Source organism: Physella acuta, unplaced genomic scaffold, assembly GCF_028476545.2.
Source record: "Physella acuta isolate Inbredline_101_S28 unplaced genomic scaffold, ASM2847654v3 ptg001044l, whole genome shotgun sequence".
Classification (NCBI taxonomy): Eukaryota; Metazoa; Mollusca; class Gastropoda; family Physidae; genus Physella; species Physella acuta.
The window spans coordinates 287304-295000 of NW_026732561.1; the positions used below are offsets into that span (position 1 = coordinate 287304).

At 32.0% G+C, this 7697-nt stretch overlaps 1 long non-coding RNA gene across 1 annotated transcript in view; it reads right to left on the bottom strand.

Annotated features, from left to right (window-relative positions):
- Positions 1 to 3440: 3440 nt before the first annotated feature.
- Positions 3441 to 7697, bottom strand: part of LOC131954957 (uncharacterized) — a 12908-nt gene continuing 8651 nt past the window's right edge. The window contains exon 3 of the long non-coding RNA XR_009388813.1: positions 3441 to 6200. This is a non-coding gene — a long non-coding RNA (uncharacterized LOC131954957). The remainder of the gene's footprint in view (positions 6201 to 7697) is intronic.

A 7697-nucleotide genomic window follows, 5' to 3' on the forward strand; every position in this document is an offset into this window, starting at 1 on the left:
GTATTTTCTTTGTCATAAATATACGGTCTTTTAAAGAGTAGCATACACTACGGATTGGGTGGGTAAATATAATCATAATAATAAAGGTAAATTCATATTATAATGTTGCGTCAGCCTGCAGCAATGCAGTGGCCGGGTAAGTTAGTGCAAGAAAAATCAGTTAACTATGCTTTCAATAAAATTAAGTTTATTTATTCAATAGTGTCAGCATATTTTTCTCCACAAAAATATGTATCTTTTAGAATTTCAGATACAGCTGAAGAGTTTGATCTCTTAGCTTCGGACAAAGTATGACAGATAAACAAAAGAGAGAAGAGCCTACATGGATTTTATATATATTTATTTCAAATAATTAGTATTATATATATATATATATATATATATATATATATATATATATATATATATATATATATATATCACTGGCCTCTGTGAAAAACCTATATGTAAACATGTGTGTTTAGTAATCATCATATACCCGTCATTGCCCACCCTAACCACAATCAACCAAAACAAAAAAAAACGCAAACTTAACGTTAACACAAATACAAAAACAAACGCAAACACAAACCCAACCACAAATACAAAGAAAACACAAACAAAAAAGCAAACGAAAACAAACTAAATCCAAACGCAAACCCAACTACAAACGCTAACCTAACCCATACACACAAAAAACTCAAACATAAACATAAACATAAACGCAATGTGCTCACAGACTACCCCGGGGCGTCAAATCGCAACATGCTGGGGCGCCGACTGAACCGCATGTTTCAGCTTAGTAAACGACTATATTACCCCAACTTATTCATAGTATTTTGCACTCACTTAAATGAATATAGGCGCCAAAATGAACGGCGCCGAAGGGTGCCCGGATTTGTTTCACTTCAAGACTATAGTAACCCATCTTATCCAATTGTTTTTTCGGTGGTAAAACTTTACACCGCTAAATGTAATGTTAAAAACGTCTTCTTTAAAAAATAAACCGGGAGTGATCTCCCCTAAACTTTCTCGAATATTCTTACATAAAATAACAGGGGATGGGAACTTGGGCTATAGACATGATTTTTAATCCATTTTAAATACTCAAAGTTTAAAAAATAGAATAAAATCTCGTAGACAAATTAATTGCACACCAAGTGAACGCCAAATAAAAAAGTGCATAATAGTGCGCAATATTATTAGTAATTTAAAAATTTACATTTGTTCTTTGAGAAATCGGAAGTAGCGTAAATTACTACTTCCGGTCAACGGAAATTACTCAAAATTTAACAGAAGGTAGAGAATTAGATCTTTTACTTACATGTGAAATTTCATTTATCTATCTGAAATAATACTCCAGTTATAGGCTTTTGAAAAATTCAAAGTAGGAAAAGTACCACTTCCGGTTATCGAAAATCGCTCAAACGTTGATACGGATCTACGATTTTGATAAAATACTTATATATGAAATTTCATCAACCTAGCTGCAACGGTACTCAAGTTATCGTGTTTACACACGGACAGACAGACAGACAGACAGACACACAGACATACGGACAAGATTGCAAAATTATGTTTTTCCGTATCAGTGAGGTGTAAAACGTCGAGATTTGTAAAAATCTCGATTTTTTTTTTGCACGATTACAAGACTTTCTCTATACTTCGTATATACGAGAAAGTAAAAAAGGTACGCTCTTTGGTGACGTAAAAAAAAGGCAACGTTCAGCATGTTAGGTGCGTCTGACAAAAACAAATTCCCCTTTGTGCGCAAAAAAGGACAGACAAAAACGAATGTGCAAAAAAAAATTTAATTTAAAAACGTTTTGACCCATTTTCAGATTTTTCCCGGACAAGGCGAGTTTTTTTTTTCTGACACCCCTAGGTGTTCTCCTACCACCCCGTTATTTAGCTCAAATAAGGAGATTTTCACTCGCTGTCATGTTTTAGCCCTCACCGAGGGCTTTGAGTCAAACCGACAGTTTTCCGAAAAGGCCAATCCATTTACCTAGGTGCATGCAAAATATTAGCCAGATGTGCAGAGCGTAAGTGCCCTAAAATATATGTTGAAATTACTCTCTTTTTTCCCCATAAAATACAAAGATTATATAGGGAAATACTACTGGTCAGTTTTGACCCCTTTACGAAGTTTTTCAAGATAAGCCGAGTTTTTTGTGACACCCTTAGGCGTTCTTCTACCACCTCACAAAATGTCAAGGGGGGTCGTTCGGCAAAAGTTTTTTTTTCGTAATAAAGCCAATATAAGGCGTCGGTCAGTCGAGGTCAGTTTTGACCCCCTCTCCGTGGACTTTTCGGCCAACCGTCACCGGCCCTCGTGTTGTATTGCCCCAAGGCACCATCGGGCACCTGACCACTTTGCTTTATATATATATATATATATACATATATATATATATATATATATATATATATATATATATATATATATATATATATATATATGTATATATATATATATATATATATGTATATATATATATATATATATATATATATATATATATATATATATATATATATATATATATAGTTAAAGAGAAAAAAAGCTTTTTATCACAACAGAATTATTTCGAGTAAAACATTTTTATTTTGGTATTACAAACCTACTTTTTTAATTTTTAGAACCTAGGAAATTATGAGAGTATCAAATGACAATTAAATTAATATTAAATTAATATAGTGATTTGATTTGTCTCACAAAACTGTTAAATGCTATTTATTCTTTATTATATTTAAATAATTCCAACAAGTTTTTAACATTAATTTTAAAAAATGCATTGAAAAGGTTTTAGTTTGCAATAAAAGAAATGAGTAAGCTTTTGAAAGTTTGAATGTTTGTTTTTTATATCTAAGTTTTTTTATTGTTCCTATACGAATTTCTTGCTTAAAGCAATTCATTTTTTGTTAACATGAATGCATTGTGTTATATTTGATGGTAAATATTTTGATAAAAAATACGTGCATCAAAATTTTCGACTTCAGATTTTAGCGTATAATTAAAAAAAAATATATTGAATCGAAATAACGGGTACAAAAACTTATTTTATCTTTAACACATCCCTTTGCTCTCAAAAAAATATTTTAAGATTAACTTGAAACAGTACTACAAAAAAATTGCTAAACAAGAAATCCTTACATAATATATAATGCAGCGTTACAGAAAATGTGCCATCACCGAAAAGAATAAAATAAATGCTTCACTTCTGTTATAACTAAATAAAGTTGTTGAAACTCTCAAAAAACTTCTTCTACAGAAATGTATCTGTCCATGAATTTACAAACAGTATGATATATACATATATACCTATACAGATATATATATATATATATATATATATATATATATATATATATATATATATATATATATATATATATATATATATATATATATATATATATATATATATATATATATATATATACTAGCCGTTCCGGCCAGACCCTGCGTTCGCCTCTGTGAAAAACCTATCTTTAAATGACCACGACATGTGTGTTTAGTAATCAGCACATACCCGGCATCGCCCACCCTAACCAGAACCAGCAAAAACCAAAATGCAAAACAAAAAAACGCAAACATAACAAAAATGCAAACACAAACACAAACACAAATACAAACACAAAGAAAACAAAAAGCAAACGAAAACAAAACAAATCAAAACAAACCCAACTACAAACGCCAACCCAACCCAAACACAAATAAAATACAAACGCAAACATAAACTCAAAGTGCTGACAGTCTAGCCCGGGGCGCCGGCGGAACCACCTGATTCAAGTTAGCAAACGACTATAGTACCCCAACTTATTCATAGCCTTTTGCACTCGCTTAACCGAATGTAAGCGCCATAGCGAACAAGGGAAGGCCCGGGGCACCAAATAGCACCCTGTCAGAATGCCGGATTTGATTTACTTAAAGACTATAGTAACCCATCTTATCCATAGTCTATCGCAATGTTTAAAAAGAAATTGTGCACCGTAGCGCTTATAGGATAGCACAGGTTGCCAAATCGAGCCGTGCCAGGGCGCCGGCGGACTCGCTTGTTTTAATTTAGTGAACAATTATAATACCCCAAGCTCATCCGCAAACGGAAAGAAGTAAACATAGAGGGCATTTAGGGGCTGGCTTCTTAACTGTTATTGATTCAAAAATAATTAGTAAACAGTACGTCCAGTGTATAAAATAAACTAAAGGCACTATTTGAAATTCATACCACATTGCACTTGATCAATCCCTGCTAATTATGTAAATTGTTTTTTTTTTCCCAACACCAAAACAAAATAATAAAAATAATTGTTTCCACCTTATGTAATGTTTATTATAAAGGGAAGTAATTGTATTCGCCTAATGTATCAGGTGACGTAATGGGTGCTAAATAACTAAATGTAAATTACTTTCAGACATAATTATTTTTTTGTGAAAGGTGATACATTTTTTAAAAGTTTTGTTTGATTAACATGCCAAAAATTGTCATTATAAGTTTAAAAAATGAAAATTGTCTTACAACACTTTGAATATTAATTTTTAAATCATTAATTTGACAATGCGCACTTTAAACGTTTTACACTATGACGATGAAAAAAGGTTAAATTCTTAGATGGAAATGGGTCCAGATAGGAAAGCATATTGAAATCAGATTTAACGAAACACAAAACGCATAAAGTTTTGACACATAAGTGTTGAAGAAAATACCTTCCAAAATTAAAATTAAGATAGACGAAGAAGAATTACTTTTCTCACACAAGATTTTAAACACTATAATTAATTTTCTTTCAGTTGTTATTTTACCTTATATTATTAAAAATCTATACAGAAAAGACTGTTTAGTTTACATTTAGTAAATATTGAAAAGGCGGGTTGAATTAATTGATTCTAGGGTCTGCTTGTTATTGGAGGAATGCATGTAGGAATGTAATTAGTTTGCTCAGACTATATTTAAAATTAATTAGAATTAATTATAAAATAAGTGGTTAAAATTAAGAATACCCATAGGATAGAATATACAGAATAGAATAAAAAGGACCTATACCGTAAATAAATATAAACAATTAAATTTTTAAAAAAATATTTTGTTATTGGTTATAAAATATGTTTGAAACCTAACTACCCGGAAACTGACTCTAAGGAAGCTAATCTACAGAAAAGCAGCTAACTGTAAACTACAGAAAAGCAGCTAACTGAAAATGCATATTCCACCTGTTTAATGGCCAAATAAATATTTCAAAAATTTATTCTTTAATTTTTTAAGCCCGGAGTTTTTGTTCAAATTTTACCGGAGCTAGTTTTTTCCGCTCCATTATTTTCTAAACACCTCTGTGGTAAAAAGGCTATTTTTTTACCCTTTAACTTAAAACCCAGACATAACTGAGATAATAATTTGTAAATTTTAAGTAATCCTTTTCTTATTAAAGAAAGTTAATTACTTCGTTTTTAATGAAAAAGAAAATTGTTTTGGTAGATAACACAACTACGTCCAATTTCTTTCACGAATCATTATTTGAATTAGAATTACACTATGTACCTTAATTTTGGTTAGTTTTATCACGCAGTCGCTTAAACGTTTATACGCGGCAACCGAATAGGACTCCGCAGTGTTAAAAAATGAAGTTTTACTAGTGACTTTCCAAAACATTTCTATAAATACATCTACCCAGCAGAAAAACATTATTCGGTCAGTCAATTGTCAATATAACAGCATTATGTATGTCAATTGTCTGTATCTCTACATTTGGTCTGTCAATTGTCAGTATCTTGTCATTTGGTCTGTCAATTGTCAGTATTTTGTCATTTGGTCGATCATTTGTTAGTATCTTGTCATTTGGTCTGTCAATTGTCAGTATCTTGTCATTCGGTCTGTCAATTCTCAGTATCTTGTCATTAGGTCTGTCAATTCTCAGTATCTTGTCATTAGGTCTGTCAATTCTCAGTATCTTAGGTATGTCAATTGTTAGTGTCTTGTCATTCTGTCTGTCAATTGTTAGTGTCTTGTCATTCTGTCTGTCAATTGTTAGTGTCTTGTCATTTGGTCTGTCACTTGTCAAGACACATTTTTTGATTGTCAGCTATATTGACATCCAAATGAGATGGTTCACGTGGTGTGCATTGTGGAGACAGTCAGATGACTCCAGACAAGTTTGTCCTCTGTGCAACCGCTTACAGGCGGCTGCGTGTACCTGAATTCATCTCCATCTCCTACAGTCATCTAAAGTAAAAAAAAACTTTTAAGCTTCCCCAAAAAAAACAAAAAAACAACACAAACACGCATGAAAACAAATCAATTAAACCACATCAACACAAACAACATCAATAAAACATACACACTTTTTGAACCTGATTTTAGTAAAGGATTTATTTTACAGTGTATCCTACTAAATTCTTTAACCCTTTATCTACTGATGGTAGTTATAAGTACCACTTTAATTGTATTATTTTTAATCGAAGTTGAATTTTTAAAATGAGTGTGTAAGTGAGGTAAGTGTGTGTAAATTCTATTAATTCAATTTTAATCAAAATGTCTTTGTATAAGATCAATTTTTACACGAATACTTAGGAGTACTGTCAGGGCACACGGTCGTATTTTTAGGATATCTCTTGGAAGTGGCAGATTTTTCATGTGGAGTGACGTAAACATTATTTTAACACGTTTTTAAAACGTTTTTCTTAACTCAGCTTCGCGTTTGTTTGTTTGGATGTTTGTTGTTAAAATTGACATCGAAAATTAGCCCACTTCTGATTGCTCTAGAGACCTGAAATTTGGCATGCATGCTACTTTCGCCTAACAATTTCAGATGCAATCATAAAAACTAGCAATTAGTGACCGTAATTAGCTTAATTTAATTACGCCCCAAGGACCATAAAATTGAGGACATGATTTCTAAAGATACCGACAAGACTTTAGGCCTATTGACACAGTTACTTCGGCCCCAATCGATGTGAGCGTGCTGGCCGTGATCGTATAGTGGTTAGTACTTCGCGTTGTGGCCGCGACAACCCAGGTTCGAATCCTGGTCGCTCAAGATTTTTAGTCCGGGTATTTATAAACACTTTTTTAAAAACCACGTTTTTCATGTGTAGCAACGGACTAAAAAGGAGAAAATAAAATACTTTAAAAAAACTTTTTAAAAAACCACGTTTTTTATGTGTAGCAACGGACTAAAAAGGAGAACGGACACGGTAACACATTGTTAACGGTGACACGGTTGGTACGCTGGGCATGCTAAAATACACATAAACACGTTTTTCCTTAACTCAGCTTCGCGTTTATTTGTTTGTTTATGGGAGATTTGATCACGTGATTCGTGAGTAGATCTCCACGCCAGCAACGTAAATTACACCCTTTCTCTGTTTAAAGCGTATCGGTCGCTCAAGATTTTTTTAGTCCGTGTATTTAAAAACACTTAGTCAAGTCATACTTAATCAAGTGATTAGATAAAGTAGACAATAAACTATATAAAAAACTTTTTAAAAATCACGTTTTTCATGTGTAGCAACGGACTAAAAAGGAGAAAATAAAATACTTAAAAAAAACTTTTTAAAAAAACACGTTTTTCTTGTGGACTAAAAAGTAGAAAATAACTATTTACATACATTTGATGACAAAAAACGTGGGTCGGGCAGATGGGTCGGAAAATTTGTTGGTGAACGTACCCACGTGGTTTTTTAAAAAGTTTTTTTTAAGTATTTTATTTAAAACGTTTTT